The sequence below is a fragment of the Vulpes lagopus genome, chromosome 15, assembly GCF_018345385.1.
Source record: "Vulpes lagopus strain Blue_001 chromosome 15, ASM1834538v1, whole genome shotgun sequence".
Taxonomy (NCBI): Eukaryota; Metazoa; Chordata; class Mammalia; order Carnivora; family Canidae; genus Vulpes; species Vulpes lagopus.
The window spans coordinates 48,642,603-48,660,731 of record NC_054838.1 but is presented as its reverse complement, the minus strand read 5'-3'; the positions used below and the strand labels follow the sequence as shown (position 1 = coordinate 48,660,731).

General features: G+C 38.6%; 1 pseudogene; it reads left to right on the top strand.

Annotated features, from left to right (window-relative positions):
* The first annotated feature begins 16,528 nt into the window (after positions 1 to 16,528).
* Positions 16,529 to 17,007, top strand: LOC121476013 (annotated as a pseudogene).
* The last annotated feature ends 1,122 nt before the right edge of the window (positions 17,008 to 18,129 follow it).

Genomic DNA, 18,129 nt, shown 5'->3' with positions numbered 1-18,129 from the left:
AGCTGAAGCCATTATTGCCTTAAGTATACTTTCTGCCCCTTTCTCTTTCTCCTTCTGAAATGACCATAATGTAAATATTGTTTCTTTTTATTGTGTCCTGTAAGTCTAATAGGCTTTCTTCACTCTTTTTTATTCTTTTTTCTTTTTCTTCCTCTATCTGTATAATTTCTAATGTTCTATCCTCCAGGTCATTGATTCTTTCTTTTGCATGGTCAAGTTTGTTTTTAAAACTCTATAGAATTTTTCAGTTCAGTTATTGTATTTTTCACCTGTAAGATTTCTGTTTGGTGTTTTTTGATGGTCTCCATGGCTTTCTAGAATTTCTCATTTTGTTCATGCATTGTTTTTCTAATTTAATTTGGTTGTCTGTGTGTTCTTATAGTTCATTAAACTTTAAGAGGATTACTTTGAATTCTTTGTTTGATACTTCATAGATCTCCATTTCTTTAAGATCAGTTATTAGACTTTATTAATTTACTTTGGTGGCATTATATTTACCTGGCTTTTAATGGTACCTCATTCCTTACATTAGTATCTGTGCATTCGAGTAATTGGGTTCCTCTTTCAGACTTTACACTTCTTTGGCAGAGATGAATCTTCACCAGCCAGCCCAGTTCGGTTTCTGGGCATATCTTCTGGTAATGTCCTTGGGCAGGTAGGGTTTGCTCTTATGGTCTATTTTTAGGTGAGGCAACTGTTTAAGATATGAGGATGGGGATGGGGAAGGTGTGTCATTAGCTGAGAACAGTTGTATAGGACTTCTGGCTTGGTTCTCCACCCAAGTGAGGTATACGATGGGTTTCATGGTAGCCTGGATTCTCCAGTCAGGCCTGGCAGGAGGACAGCAGGATGGAGCCAGGGCCTGTATAGCTCATTGTTTGGTGACCTAAATCAGGCAAGACTGTGCACTAAATTCCCTGGACTACCAGTTTTGCTCTGCAGATGGGGAAAGCCATAGGCTGTGATCTCTGTTTAAGTGCCTTCAAACAAGGCTGTAACCATGCATTCTAATTAGGTTCCATGGTTGGGCAGGTTGGAGGTGGTATTTAGTAATCAGATGGGCTGTACATTAACCCCAAGAAATGAAGGGAGGCAAAGAGGGAACCTCTCAACACAGACCAGGTGAAAAGAGGAACCAAGAAGCCAGGAGAAGCAAGGGCATTTCCTCCCAAACCAGGTTTAGCCAAGGAGAATGCTCCAAAGAAAGATGACAAGACCAAAGACTAAGAGTCAAGATCAAGTGAAGCTGGGAAGGCTCCCAACAGCCAGACAAGGTGACACAGGCCATTCACAGTGACACTGTCTCCGGTGGGAAGTCAAAGGTCAAAGTCAGAAGAAGCACCCAAGATGGTGAGGCCCATAGGAAAAGAAAAGCTGGGAGTGAGAGTTTAAAATCCATGATCCCCAAAGGCAAGAATAGTACTATTTCTCCAGACAAAAAGAAGGAAACCAATGTACCTAAAGAGGTCTTACCCAAGCAAAGGCCTCTGTTTCTCCTAGGGGCAGTGGGTCTAAGACCATGCCTGAATCCCTGTCCAGGAAGACAGAGGCCTCCAAGCACCTGAAAAAGCCTGGCATGCCCACCAAAGTTTCATCGTACAAATTGACCAGTAAGAAGGCAGAAACTGAAAATTAGAGCTGGGGTGAAGAGAGACTGCGATTCTGCTTGAGTTTTATTCCCCCAAAAAACCACCACTCTATTTATTTCATTGTAACCTACTTATCAATAAGGACCTCCATGCCCCCAAAAAGGATAAGCAACTCTAAAGCTGATAAATTAAAGCTCTTTGTTCATTATCTTAATTCAAGCTAACTTGTGCCCCAAGTTCTCTGCCTGAACAGGTTCATTGACTTTGCTCTACAAACTATCAGCTTTTCCTGCTCTTCACTTGGTTAGAGCACCCCTGGGCCCCACAGCTTCCAGGGTGTTCTTGCCAACCCTGTGGTCAGATGGGCCTGGGAGCCACACTGAGTGGATGAGGTTGTATCTCAGCATCCTTGCCTAAGTTTGAAGGGGAGAGGCTAGGTAACTCCCAATGTTCCAAATAGCTCTTCAGTTGTGGGGAAGGGCTGGGAGCTACCCATAGTCTTGGAAATGAATTCATGCCTCATACTGTGCATATCATGGAAATCCTCCACATCTGGTACTTAGTTTTAAACAATTCATTAAGGGATGCCTGGGTAGCTCAGCGGTTGGGTGTCTGCCTTTGGCTCAGGGCATGATCCCTGGACCAGGGATTGAATCCCACATCAGGATCCCCGTGGGGAGCCTTCTTCTCCCTCTGCCTATGTCTCTACCTTTCTCTGTGTCTCTCATAAATAAAATCTTAAAAAAAAAAGAAAAAGAAGTGTTTTGTTAAAAAAAACACATTTCATTAAAAAAGGAATTTGGAACTTGTAATTCTTCAGAGTTTTTAGATGAAGGAAGTAACTACTGTTTTCTATAACCCTTTGTCCTCATATTAGATAATATTCCTTGTGATAAAGATGACATAGATCCTGTATTTACTTTGATGACTAGTGGCCAAAAGAAGCAATCCTAAAGTCCAATGAACAAAGGTAAGATTATTGTGGGACAGTTTCCTCTCTAGATCACTTAAATGGATTGATAAAAAGAATATTCACTGCCTACAGTTATATCACCTTAGCCATGGATGGGCTGATTTTAACTTTTTATGAGAGTATAAAATTCATTTTTCTCCTTTAAGTCCCCTTAAGTTGTCCCCATTGTACAATGAAATAGCTGAGGGATGAAATGTCTTCAGAATCAGTATTTGTACATGTATGTATTATATGAGGAAAGAGGAAATAAGCAAGGTTTTTCTAAATGGTTTAAGTTCCTGACCATTATTTTTCACTTTTTTTGAGTTTTCAATAGCAGACCTCTGAGGGTAACATGTTTAATCATAACTTTAAAGATTTTTTTTATTTTTATTTTTATTTATTTATGATAGTTACAGAGAGAGAGAGAGAGGCAGAGACACAGGAGAGGGAGAAGCAGGCTCCATGCACTGGGAGCCCGATGTGGGATTCGATCCCGGGTCTCCAGGATCGCGCCCTGGGCCAAAGGCAGGCGCCAAACCGCTGCGCCACCCAGGGATCCCTAAGCATAACTTTATAGAAGCAATTCTAATTTTTTCTATCTTATGGTCTGCTGCAAATCAATAGCATTTTGCAGTATCCCCCGTGATCATCTTCCTCCCTCCCTGCCTTCATATTTCACCCTGTTCTTCCTTTAGATTTAACAGATATTTCTAGAGGTTCTACTATGTCCCAGGTGATGTTCTATATATTAGGGATATAATGGAGAGAAAGAAATAACACTGACTCCAGGATTTTTAATTTTACTTTATTTATTTATTTATTTATTTATTTATTTATTTACTCCAGGATTTTTATATTCAATTAGAGGCAAGGTGAAAAATTAGAGTGGTCAGGCTTCATAGAGGTCCACCAATTTCCCCTAAAGTAAAAATACTAGCAGCCTTTTTCTAGACATCTCAAAAATTTATTTTATTTTATTTTATTTTTTTCTCAAAAATGTATTGATCTGAAAATATTCATCTGACAATTGGGAAATTCTTTGAAGGTTCTACCCCTTGACTGAGATGACATTAAAATATTTTCATTCTCCTGAGGACTCCAAAGGATAATGCTGGGCTTTCTGATTTTCTCTTCTATATGCTTTTGGATGGATCATCACACACAATATAATTATATAGGGACTTAACCAACTTTCCTCTAAACTAGCAATTCTTCCAGAGTTTTCCATTTTTGCCACTCCTCTCCATCACTAAGACTTGAAATTCCTTGCAGTTTTACTGGAATCAACCTTGAGTCTTCATTTACCTTACCAGTTTATTTTCATTCATTCACCAAATCCTGACTATTCTTCTTTCATTTGTCTATTCTTTATCTCATCATATCTATAGTATCTCTATAAACTGCCTATTAGTTGGTATGGCTCTGTTTCCAATTAGAGTTTTTTCTGCCATTAAATCCTGGCACAAGTCCTCCTTCCTAAAGAAATTATCGAAACCTACTCATGTTTATTTATTTGTTTTATTTTTTTAATTTAAATTCAACTAGCCAGCATATACCATATTATTAGTCTCAGATGTACTGTTCAACAATTTATCAGTTGTTCATAACACACAGTGCTCATTACATCATCTGCCCTCCTTAATGCCCATCACCCACTCACCTCATCCCCTCACCCACCTCCCTTCAGCAACTCTCAGTCTGTTCCTACAGTTAAGAGTCTTTCATGGGTTTTCTCCTTCTTTGATGACTTCCCATTCAGTTCTTTATCCCTTTCCCTGTGATCCTCTGCACTGTTTCCTATATTCAACATGTGAGTGAAATAATATGATAATTCATTCTCTGATTAACTTATTTCACTCAGCATAATACACTCTAGTTCTATCCACATCGATGGAAATGGTAAGCATTCATTCTTTCTGATGGCTGGGTAATATTCCATTGTATATATAGACCACATCTTCTTTATCCATTCATCTGTCGAAGGACATCGAGGCTCCTTCCACACTTCCACAGTTTGGCTATTGTGGACATTGCTGCTATGAATATTGGGGTGCAGATGTCTCAGCTTCTCACTACATTTCTATCTTTGAGGTAAATCCCCAGTAGTGCAATTGCTGGGTCATAGGGTAGCTCTATTTTTAACTTCTTGAGAAACCTCCATACTCTTCCAGAGTGGCTGCACCAGCTTGCATTCCCACCAACAGTGTAAACGGATTCCCCTTTCTCTGCATCCTTGCCAGAATTTGTTGTTTCCTGTCTTGTTAATTTTAGCCATTCTGATTGGCGTGAGGTGCTGCTATCTCATTGTTGTTTTGATTTGTATTTCTTTGATGCCAAGCGATGTTGAACATTTTTTCGTGTGTCTGTTAGCCATTTGTAGATCTTCTTTGGAGACACGTTGATTCATGTCTTGACTGGATTATTTGTTTTTCGGTATTGAGTTTGATAGTTTCTTTATAGATCTTGGATACTAGCACTATATCTGACATGTCATTTGCAAATACCTTCTCCCATTCTGTAGGTTGTCTTTTACTTTTGTTGACTGTTTCCTTTGCTGTGCAGATGCCTTTTTCTTGATGAAGTCTTAATAGTTTGTTATTATTTTTATTTCCCTTGCCTTTGGAGATGTGGCTAGCAAGAAGTTGCTGCAGCTGAGGTAAAAAAGGCTGCTGTCTGTGCGAGATCTCCTCTAGGATTTTGATGGATTCCTGTCTCACATTTAAGTCTTTCATTCATTTTGAGTTCATCTTTATGTATGATGTGAGGAAATGGTCTAGTTTCATTCTTCTGTATGTGACTGTTCAATTGCCCCAGACCATTTATTGAACAGACTTTTCCATTTGATAGTCTTTCCTCCTTTATCAATGATGGGTTGACCATACTGTTGAGGGTCCGTTTCTGGGTTCTCTATTCTATTCCATTGATCAATGTGTCTGTTTTTGTGCCAGTACCATGTTGTACTTGGTGATTACAGCTTTGTAATAGAATTTGAACTCAGGCATTATGATGCCACAGCTTTGGTTCCCTTTTTCAATATTCCTATGGCTATTCAGGCCTTTCTGGTTCCATACAAATTTTAGGATCATTTTTTCCAATTCTGTGAAAAATGTGGACGGCATTTTGATAGGAGTTGCACTGAATGTATAAATTGCTCTGGGTAGCATATACGTTTTAATAATATTTATTCTTCCAATCCATGAGCATGGAATGTTTTTCCATTTCCTGTGTCTTCCTCAATTTCTTTCATAAGTGTTCTATAGTTTTTAGAGTACAGATGCTTTACCTTTTTGGTTAAATTTATTCCTAGGGATCTTATGGTTTTTCGTGCAGTTGTAAATGGGATTGATTCCTTAATTTATCTTTCTTCAGTCTCATTGTTAGTGTTTAGAACTGCATCTGACTTCTGTGCATTGATTTTGTATCCTGCCATGCCACTGAATTGCTGTATGAGTTCTAGCAATCTTGGGGTGGAGTCTTTTGGGTTTTCCACGTAAAGCATCATGTCATCTTCAAAAAGTGAGAGTTTGAATTCTTCTTTGCTAATTTGAATGCCTTTTATTTCTTTTTATTATCTTATTGCTGAGGCTAGGACTTCTAGTACTATGTTGAATAACAGTGGTGAGAGTGGACATCTTTTTCATGTTCTTACCTTAGGGGAAGAGCTCTCAGTTTTTCCCCATTGTGAATGATATTTGCTCTGGGCTTTTCACATAGAGATTTTATGATATTGAGGTATGTTGCCTTTATCCCTACACTGTGGAGAGTTTTAAACAAATGCTTTTTTTTTTTTTTGCATCCATTGAGAGGGTTATATGGTTTTTGTCCTTAATGTGATATATCATGTTGATTGATTTGTGAATGTTGAATCACCCTTGGAGCCCAGGAATAAATCCCATTTTGTTGTGGTAAATAATCCTTTTAAGGTACTGTTGGATCCTATTGGCTAGTATCTTGGTGAAAATTTTGGCACTCATTGTCATCATGGATATTGATCTGTAATTCTCCTTAATGGAATCTTTATCTTGTTTGGGGATCAAGGTAATATTAGTCTCATAGAATGAGTTTGGAGGCTTTCTTTCCATTTCTATTTGTTGAAACGTTTTCAGATAGGTGTTAGTTCTCCTTTAAATGTTTGATAGAATTCCCCTGAAAAGCCATCTGGCCCTGGACTCCTATTTGTCGGGAAATTTTTGATTACTGCTTCGATTTCCTTGCTGGTTATGGGTCTGTTCAGGTTTTCCATTTCTTCCTGTTTCAGTTTTTGGTAGTTTATAAGTTTCTAGGAATGTTTCCATTTCTTGCAAATTGCGTAATTTGTTGACATATTGTTGCTTATAATATGTTCCTAAAACTATTTGTATTTCCTTGGTGTTAGCCATGATCTCCCCTCTTTCATTCATGATTTTATTAACTTGGGTCCTTTCTCTTTTCTTTTTGATAAGTCTGGCTGGGGTTTATCAATCTTATTAACTCTTTCAAAGAACCAGCTTCTAATTTCATTGATCTGTTCTGCTGTTCTTCTGGTTTATATTTCATTGAGTTCTGGTTTATATTTCATTGAGCTCTAATCTCTATTATTTCTCTTCTCTTGCTTGGTTTAGGCTTTATTTGCTGTTCTCTAGCTTCTGTAGGTGTAAAGTTGGCTTGTGTATTTGAGAAAACTTTGTATTGCTATATACTTCCCTCTTAGGACTGCCTCTGCTGTATCCCAAAGGTTTTGAACAGTTGTGTTTTCATTTTCATTTGTTTCCATGATTTTTTCTTGGTTAGCCCATTCATTCTTTAGTAAATGCTCTTTAATCTCCAAGTTTTTGAATTCCTTCCAAATTCCCTTTTGTGCTTGAGTTCAAGTTTCAAAGCATTGTGGTCTGAAAATATGCAGGGAATAATCCCAATCTTTTGGTATCATTTGAGACCTATTTGTGACCCAGTCAGTATATGATCTATTTGGAGAATGTTCCATGTGCACTTGAGAAGAATGTGTATTTTGTGGATTTAGGATGGAATGCTCTGTATATATCTGTGAAATCCATCTTGTCCTCTGTGTCATTCAAAGCCCTTGTTTCTTTGGTGATCTTCTGCTTAAATGATATGTCCATTGCTGTGAGTGGGCTGTTAAAAATCCCCTATTATTGTATTATTATCTATGTGTTTCTTCAATTTGGTTATTAATTGGTTTATATATTTGGCTGTTCCCAAGTTAGGAGCATGAATATTTATAATGATCAGATCTTTTTGTTGGATAGACCTTTATGTATAATATAGTGTCCCTCTTCATCCCTTAAGGGATGAACATCTAATTTGTCTGATATGAGGATTGCTACCCAGCTTTCTTTTGAGGTCCATTAGCATGATCAATTGTTCTCCACTCTCTCATTTTCAATCTGGAAGTGTCTTTGGGTCTAAAATGAGTCTCTCATATACAGCATATGGATGGGTCTTGCTTTTTTATCCAGTCCGATACCCTGTGTCTTTTAATTGGAACATTTAGCACATTTATATTCAGAGTAACTTTTGAAAGATATGAATTTAGTGCCATTGTATTACCTGTAGAGTGTCTGTTTCTGTTGATTGTCTCTGTTTCTTTCTGGTCTGTGTTCCTTTTGGGGTCTCTCTTCACTTACAGGATTCCTCTTAATATTTCTTTCAGGGCTCTGTCATAGTGATCACAAATTCTTTTAGTTTCTGTCTGTCCTGGAAGCTCTTGATCTCTCCTTTCATTCTGAGTGACAGCCTTGCTGGATAAATATTCTTGGCTGCATGTTTTTCTTATTTAACACTCTGAATATATCATGCCAGCCCTTTCTGGCCTTCCAGATCTTTGTAGATAGGTCTGTTGCCAGTCTAACGTTTCTACCATTGTACATTAAGAACCTCTTCTCTCAAGCTGCTTTCAGGATTTTCTCTTTATTTCTGAAATTTGCAAGCTTCAGTATGATATATTGAGCTGTTCATCTACTTTTATTGATTTTGGGTAGGGTCCTCTCTACTTCTTAAACTAGAATGCCAGATTAGGGATGTTCTGAGCTATGATTTGCTCAAATATACCTGCTGTCTCCCCCCCACCCCGCTCTTTTTCTTCCTCTAGGACCCCAATAATTCTAATATTGTTTCGCTTTATGATATTACTTATTTTTCAAAGCCTTCCTTCATGGTCCATTAATTGCTTATTTCTCTTTTCCTTATATTTCTTCCTTTCCATGAATTTGTCTTCTATGTCATTTACTCTCTCTTCTGCCTCATTTACCCTAGCTGTTAGAGCAACCACTTGCTCTCAGAGTATTTTAAAGTTATGCCTGATTAGATTTTATTTCTGCACCAAAATATTCCCTAGTGTCCTTAATGCTTTTTTTTTCAAACCCAGCTAGTAATTTTATAATTGTTATCCTGAATTCCAGCTCTGACATTTTACTTTTTGCCCAGTGAAGAATGGATGGATGAATGAATGAACAAAATAAAAAAAAAATCAATGACAACCCAGGCAAAATGCACACTAGACAAATCCAAAGAGGTCAGAAATGAAAAAAGAAAAGAACAATAAAGAAAAAAAGCCAAGGCAGTGGGGAGAGAATATAATCTTCCAGGTGGACAAAACAGGGTGATCCACCTGGCCCTGGGATTTTCATCTGTTTGTTAGAAGACGCTAAATTCCAAAATTGTAAAGAAAGCAAAACTTATATACATACAGAAATAAACTTGAATGAAAGGAAGCAAAAAATGAAGTATATATCTATGAAAAGTAAATGTAAAAAATGAAAGTTAAAAAAGTCTTAAAAACAAAGAGTTGATAAATAACTAGCTGAGAAAGAAAAAAGAAAAAAGAAAAAGAATATTTTAAACTGAAAGATGAACAAATCATGAGAAAAAAACCTAGAATTCTATGTATTATCTTCCCCTAGCCCTGGTGTTTTGCAGTCCTGTGTGCTCTGCAAACTTGGTGTTTGCCTATTGTTTCAGCTAGTATTCCAGGAGAGGGGTTGCTGCACTGATTCTCAGGTGTCTGCTTGGGCAGAGTTGCACCACCCCTTGCCAGGGAACTTGGCTTAGCATGGGCCACTTCTGGTTGCTCTATGTGGCTTTTGTTCCTTGAAGGCTTTCTGTGTCTCTTTAGGGGATGAAAATAAAAATGGTGGAGCCCCATATCCAGCCCCAGAGCTGAAAGATCATGATTCCCTTTCTTCAGTGAACTTTCAGGGATAAATAGTCTTCACTCAGCTGTGTGCCAAACTTTGTAGTCTCCTGCAGTGTGCGTCCACACAGATCCTCCCCAGGGAGGTGGAGGGTCCTGTGTTTCTGTTCTTTGCAGGTCCCCTGCCAGAAAGTAGTCACCTGGTCATGTATGCTCCTGTTCCACCCCTCCTGTGGAAGGCAGAGAGCTGTTATTTCTCTATTTTCTTCAGGGCCCCCACAGGAGTGATCTTGCCCAATCATTCTTCAGTTTGCTGTTTATGGTGAACTGTGCTGAGAACCCTTCCTGGACTCACTGACCTTTGCTGGTTTCCTACTCTAATGCTTGAGAATTCTGATGGCTTGGGTACCCCAGTTCTTTCTGTGACCCTGAGGATCCTGAAACCACACTGTCCCACCTGGGATTCTGCCCTGCTTCACCACCTGAACACCTTTCAGGCAGGGATGTCTCTCAGTGGAGCAGATTTCTAAAGGTTCTGATTTTGAGCTATGGGGCTATATAACTTTGTGGTAGCCAGCTTATGGAGGATCCCTCTCCTCCACTGATTATTTTCTTATATATCCCCTCAGATTCACTTTTCTGTACCTCCTACTTTGCAAAAAGTGGTTGCTTTCCTATTTGTAGAATTCCAGTAATTCTTTTCTTACATCTCAGGTTTAATTCATAGGTGTTCAGAATGATTTGATAGTTACGTTTCTACATTCAGGAGACCAGATGAGATGAGATTCCCTATTCTTCAGCCATCTTGCTTCCCTCTCAAATCTACTTATGTTTAATTTCATGATCTCATCATATAGTTGTATTTCTTCAGTTTTCACTTCAAACAAACCCAGGAATTTTCTGTCTTAATATTTGTCAACTCAAACATTGATATATAGTTATTTATCTTCCCAACAACCAAACTCTGGCCACATGCCCAAGAATAGCTTAATCTTTCAACTTTCTGACTCTCTGAAACACCTAAGAATTTCTGCATAGCTCCTGCTTTCATGTCTTATCATTAACTATTAACTCTAGTTTTATCCTATGAAAGTACAAGTTGCAGGTCTTACAGGCAGATATACTCTTTGATCCAATAGAGTATAGATTCCAAGGACTTGCCATGATGGTAGAATAAGGAATAATTCTGAATGGCTCCGTCCTTGAATAAATCGTGGAGTTGCAAAAATAAGTGAGTATTGTAGTGGTAGCTGCAATTCAAATAGTTATCTTCTGGGCATAGTGTAGAGGGCACTCATGGCTATGACCTGATCTTTACATTACCTGCCCCACAGAGAAAAACAATTTACTCATGAATTTATTTACTTATTCAACATATACTGTGTGGTAAGCAGGTTGGCAGAGACTTGACTTAAAAGAGAAATAAGATCTAGTTCCTTTAAAGCAGCCTAATATCTAGGAGAAGAAAGGATAGACATACATTTACATAATTAAAATATATACCTCATAAGAATATTTCAGAGAGTAAATGAATTGATATATTTAAGACTTTAAAAAAGTGCCTGGCAAATAAAACACTTTGTGTAAATATTTGCTATTAATTTTGCAATGAGCTTTAATTATGTTCAAGTGCTAGGGGACTATAGAGTTTTCTTTGCGTGTAATGTTTGTTCATTCACAGACTCTCAAGAGGTTCCAACTAGGACTTTACACTACTGATTCCATATTTATTTATTCAAAAAACTAATTTAACATTTTCTATAAGCTAAGACTGTGCTAGGCACAAGGGGGGAAAATAAGACAAGATCCTTAGCCTCAAGTTGCCTAGATTTCTATTTGTCTAGCATTTGAGTAATGGAAACATTTGAATAATTGGACTCTCTATACTCCCTGTTTTTTTCTGCCAATGGTAGATAAATATGGACATTTGGAACTTGTTCAAAATAAAGAAATATGCAATTAAATTATTAGGGAATGTGTTGGGCCTGAACACATTTGGTTAAGTATTCTGTACTGCCTACATTTACAGGCTTGCATCAGGATGAACCGTATTTCAAATGTAACACTAAGCTCCAAAAGAGCCAGATCATCAGAGAGGTTGTATTTTCAATTATCACAGGCTTTATTATTAAGTATATTTTTCTAAATCCTTGGAAAATTGGTGACCCATAAATGGCTAATTTTAATTAAGTAGAATATCCTAACTTAGTTCATAGGATTAAGGGAAGAAAGCATGAAATCTGAAAGCAGGAGATGAATGGATGATCCTAGTTTTATCACTTTCTAGCCATGTGGCTTTGTTTCTTTTTTTTTTTTTAATTTTTTATTTATTTATGATAGTCACAGAGAGAGAGAGAGAGGCAGAGACACAGGCGGAAGGAGAAGCAGGCTCCATGCACCGGGAGCCCGATGTGGGATTCGATCCCGGGTCTCCAGGATCGCGCCCTGGGCCAAAGGCAGGCGCCAAACCGCTGCGCCACCCAGGGATCCCTAGCCATGTGGCTTTGAATAAATCATTTATCCCTTTCATTTGTGAAGTAATATGAGTAAATACCTTACAAGGTTGATGAGAGAATTATGAGAAATATTATATCCAAGTATTCTTACTAAAATAGCAAGGACATAGTAAATGTTAGACATATTTTAAAAGAGGGGGCTGTGTATGTATGGGTATATTTAACCAGGCTGTGTACATATGTATATATGACCATTTTTAACTTGTATTACTTCACCTGATTCCGCAGAGAATTTGAGAGTACTATTTCTTTTGATATGTCACAAACTACTTTGCTCATTTTTCTTGATGTTGGCTATGAGTGAGGGTCATGTTTATTTTGTCTTTTATTATATAAGTTACAGAAAAAGCCATGTTCACATGGTTTCAGTGGATATACATTAAATTCATAAAGAGCACGAATTCCTGGATATGGTGAGGTGTCCAGCATACAGGGAAATTTCAGTGGTTTTTAAATAACTCATCTGGGCTTGACATCAGTATGTTTCAACTTCTTGGAGGTCAGTTGTCTATTACAATAATGGCCATGGAGTATTCCTTCATCTCGATTTTATGCAAGCTTTCTTAATACCCTTGCAATAGTGAATTGTCATTTGACACACTCTAGGAGAGATTTGATGTCAATTTGTCAAGCATGATTTAGGAATAATGAAATCCATTTCACCAAAATGTGGTGGTAGGGATGGCAAGCAATAGATGAGATGTTATGCTAGAAGTTCCTTCTTTTTTTTTTATTAAAGATTTTATTTATATATTCATTCATGAGAGACACGGAGAGGGAGAGAGAGAGAGGCAGAAGGAGAAGCAGGCTCCACACAGGGAGCCCGACATGGGACTTGATCCTGGGACTCCAGGGTGACACCCTGGGCTGAAGGCAGATGCTTAACCGCTGAGCCACCCAGGGATCCCCTAGAGGTTCCTTCTAACTCCACTTATTCCTTGACTTACTAAACAAGGACATTTCCTGTGTGAATTATATTGAAGGCTAGATATTCCCTTAGCAGCTGTAGGACTCCCATCAAAATAATTCAATGATGAAAATTAAGCTGGCCTAATTGAATTCAGTATGAACTCAGAGTCATCACCTTAGGGTGGTATTAGCCCTTATCACTTAATATTCTGCTCAGCAGTTTGGCTTTGTAGCAAAGACAGAGCTGTTGTCATTGTAGGCTTTAAGCTTAGAAAGATTATTTTCTCTTTAATACAGAGAATGGGAAGCTGGGCATGTGCCTGGAGTTGAGATAAATGTAGGCACTCACCTTGACCACTCAGGAGCTTTTAAAGTCTGACACCTCATTAGCAAGTAAAAATCAACTCAGCAGGTCTCAATAAAGCTGATTTCAAAACTAAAAGTCAATTTTTGGCTTTTCCCTCAAAGGTTCATGTTCTTTATTTAAAGAACTAAACCAGACACCCTATTCTCCTTAGGAAGTAGTTTTAATGAGTATCAGTAGGTTTCCTAAGTCTCTGACATGGAATTTACTTTAAATTGATTTTAAAAATTGGATTGGAAGCTCTGAGGACAGCATTCCCCAACTCACCCTACTGTGAAATACTATACTCACCTCCCCATTGTCTCATCCTGCTTCATTTAACCAATGATGTTTTAAGGGCTAAGATGCACCATTCCATTTCATTTCACTGGGTCTCTGAAAGACAATCTAATGTTAAAATTGGCCCACTATCTAGACTGGTTTAATTTGTGCCTTAAAATGACTTTGGAAATAAGTTTTGATTAAAAAGTTACACCAGTGATCCATTTTCAGTATCACAAAGCAAAACCTATTTGAAGAAGTTATCCTTGCATGCCAGATTGAGCAGAAGCCTTAATTCCCCTCAGTAACTATGTAGGCAAAAAAGAAATTAGGAACCTGTGAATAAACAGGAAGTCATAAAAAAACAGACATCTTTGCTATCTGTCTTGTTTTCCCATCGAATGGATTGTGCAGTCAACAATTACAACCACAATCAAATGCAAAGTATTTTAAGAATGAATAAACACATCTTCTTTTTTTTTCTGAAATAACTATTAACAACTAAGAATGTATGCTTCAGCGAATACTTTTAGTTGAATCATAAACTACATTTCCAACAACTGACTTTTTGAAGGAATTTGAGACAATGACACAGAGGATATTAAAGCAAATCAAACTTTCACAGAGCCCATCTGTGCCTTCCTAGTGAATCTCCAGCTACTACTTTTCTCCAGTTACTGTAAACTGTGTATTTGCTGCCTTGGAAAGGGATGTCCTGTTCTTGTCTTCCAAGTGAGAGAATTAGTCCTTTAAAAATAAAGGAGAAAAATAAAAGCTTTCCTTGCTTTTTTGAAACGGGGCTGAAGGAATATATTTCATAATAGAGAAATTGCTGAAGTTATTAAATTTTACAAAAACTTATTTTTAAAAAATATTTTATTTATTTATTCATGAGAGACAGAGAGAGAGAGAGAGAGAGAGAGAGAGAGAGAGAGAGGCAGAGACACAGGCAGAGGGAGAAACAGGCTCCATGCAGGGAGCCTGACATGGGACTCAATCCCGGGTCTCCAGGATCACGCCCTGGGCCAAAGGCAGGCGCCAAACCGCTGCGCCACCTGGGAATCCCTGAAAAACTTAATTTCTTATATTACTGGATGTTTGCTATTGGCAGTGATGGATCTGTCCTATGTTAGGAGGCTTAGAAGGACAAGGCACCAACAGCTGCCAATGACAACAGGGTAATAATAAAACTGAGAAAAAGAGGTAGAGTTTGAGTTGGATAATGGGGGAGAATGGCAGGAATTAAGAAGTTTCTGTAGTATGCCAGTCTAGCATCCCAAATTAAAGCAGAGTCAAGAGGCAGCTGCAACAAGGTATCAGTTCAGTGCATCAGAGCCAAGGTCAAGAATTTGAGTTCTAAAAGAAAGCCAGATTAGAATCTGCCAGGGAGGTAGGAAAATATTTGTTCACTTTACAAGTGTTACTTGTGCTGTTATGATGAGGCATCTTCTGAAGACCCAAGGCCCCCCACCTCTTCAAGATGAGTGAATTTCTTGACATATTGGAAGTCTAGGAAGGCTTATAAAACTTTAAAGACTGAAAGACTACTTTTTTGATAGTGCAGGGAGGCAATTAATCTAAATCAGCATGGGGATTAGTAAAAAAAAATCAGATTTAATTTTAATGCAAATATCTATGACAATTCATATGTAGAAGTCAAATTACTCTTACAGTTAATACAATTAGGTGAAATGGTTAAAAGTTGAGAACTGCCTATAACCCTGCCCTAACATTTGCATGGGTAAATGTACAAATAGAAGCGGTTTCTATGACCTATGACTCACTACCCTACCTTGGCTCTGCTTCGCACTTGGACGTCTTTTTTTTTTTTTTTTTTTGGACGTCTTTTATCCACAGTCTTACCTTCAGCTAACAGTGCCCCCCACCTTCTGGCCCATGCGCCAAGGGGCACATCCCAGCAATGTTGTCTGTGCTTGAGGGCATGGAGCCGCAGAAGGAAATGTGCAGGCCCTGGATATAGACTTTAGGGCATTTGGGTAAGAGGGTTTAGGGCTCAGAATACCCAAAGTATTTTTTAGAATGGAAAAGCAGAGGGGGATTGTGGACATTGGGAGAGTAAGAAGGTGGGCCAAAGGCATTGGGAAGGCTCCACGTGAGAATGTCCAATTTCCCATACAGATTTCTTGTCTTATAGGGAAGGAAAGACTGGAAAAAGGTCAGAGGGAAGTTTCTAAAACCTGGAGTTGGAGGAGTGGCAATTGTTCAGTTCTACAGGTGGAACTGCCTCCTTACAAATTTCTCATTGTTACTAGGGTAGCAAAGGAAATCTTTCACCATATGGTCTCTCCAGTGTCTTCTTCCTAATGTCCATTTTGTCTTACTCTCCAGTGACCTTAAAAACTCTTGGCACTGCATCAAAACATATGGCCCTTCATTCTTTGTTTCATTTCATGTGTTGTTTCCTCTCTGGGAAAAACCATTCCATACCTAAAATGCTCCTAATAATTCTAGAAAGCTAAGCTCACATGTTTCAAATTCTGTGAAAGCTTTTCTGGTTCCTCAGAAAGCTTTAATTACATCCTCTTTTTGGTGCCAAAGTCCTTTGTTTGTATCCTTATTTTAGCATATATGTTGTATTTTAATTATATATTTTCTTTTTTTCCCTCCTGTCTTTTCTGTCTCCTTGAGTCTTTAGTATCCAGGAAAGTGCCTGGCATATAATAAGTACACAATAATGCTTGTTGAGTTGACTAGTTCACTGTACTGACACTTGTATCTCAGTAGGAGGCATATTTAAGATTTCCTGCCTGCCGGGATGGAGTGGCCAATGGCCTGCAGAGCAACATGCCTAAGTTTTATTGTGACTACTGTGGCACATACCTCACCCATGACTCTCCATCTGTGAGAAAGACATACTGCAGTGGGAGGAAACATAAAGAGAATGTGAAAGACTACTATCAGAAATGGATAGAAGAGCAGGCTCAGAGCCTGATCGACAAAACAACCGCTGCATTTCAACAAGGAAAGATACCTCCTACTCCCTTCTCTGCTCCTCCTCCTGCAGGGGAATAGATCCCACCTCCCCCCAGTCTCCCAGGTCCTCCTCACTCTGGTATGAAGCCAACCTCCATATGGGGGGCCCTCCCATGATGCCAATGATGGGACCTTCTCCTCCTAGGTTGATGCCAGTGGGACCTACTCCCAGAATGAGGCCACCTATGGGAGGCCACATGCCAATGATGCCTGGGCCCCCAATGATGAAACCTCTTGCTTGTCCCATGACGGTGCCTACTCGGCCAGGAAAGACTGGACCAGACAGATAAGGAGAGACAGGAACCTCTTTATATTAGTTTTATATTACTTGTTCTACTTCACCAGGAGATCGTGGTGCTGTGACTCTGGGTGTTTTATAACAGCATGACAAGGAAGACTTGCTTCCCCTTCCTATCAAAGAGAGAATAGTTTTTGTAGGGGAGTAGTGGGACAAAAAAAAAAAAAAGACAACTTTCATTTGTATTGTGAAATGTGAAAATAAAAAATTGTCAACTGTTTTAGTTAAGATTTCCTGCCTAAAGCATGTCTTGCCTCAATTTTTATGTCCCCTCCCCACTGACATCTTGTTTCCTAATTTCTATATTTCTCCTAGTCCTACTCTAATGTCTCTTTTCTGCCTTGATCCTGCATTCATTTTAGGTTCTCAGTCAAGTTTTTGGCTTGTTGCCTTAAATGATTTTGCTATTTGTGTTCTCATGAGAAATGAGAGATAGAATTGAATTGATAAAGTCAGGCCAGCTAATGGAAGACATTTTGAAGGCCTAGCTAATGGGTATATTATAATAGGGAAGTAACATCATGAAGAGGTACTTGAGAAAGATTGATTTGACGGGTTGGTCCTGACATTAACTGATATAGCAAAGGGATCCACAGGTAGATGACTTTCAGAGTTGCTTTTGTTGATAAAAGAATGGAGTTTCCTCTTAGAACCAAAGAATTTCAGAGCTGATGGCCTGAAATCAGCTACCTCCTGCTTATTTAATAGCTGGAAAGCTAATGCCCCAAGATGACAATAGTATATCGTGGTTGAGCCACAATTAAGAAGCAGGTCAAGTGCATCCAATTAGTTATCTTTAAATTTTTGAATTCTATCCAGATCCAACTGTATTTGTATCATATATAATTTATTTATTTGTTAAATATTTTATTTATTTATTCATGAGAGACACAGAGAGAAAGGGAGAGAAGCAGAGACACAGGCAGAGGAAGAAGCAGGCTCCATGCAGGGGGCCTGACTTGGGACTCGATCCCAGGTCTTCAGGATCGCACCCTGGGCTGAAGGTGGCGCTAAACTGCTGAGCCACTGGGGCTGCCCTCATATCTGATTTAATACATTGATTTGGGTATTTTTCTTTTTTTACCAAGCTACCTGTACAGTTCAGTCATTTATT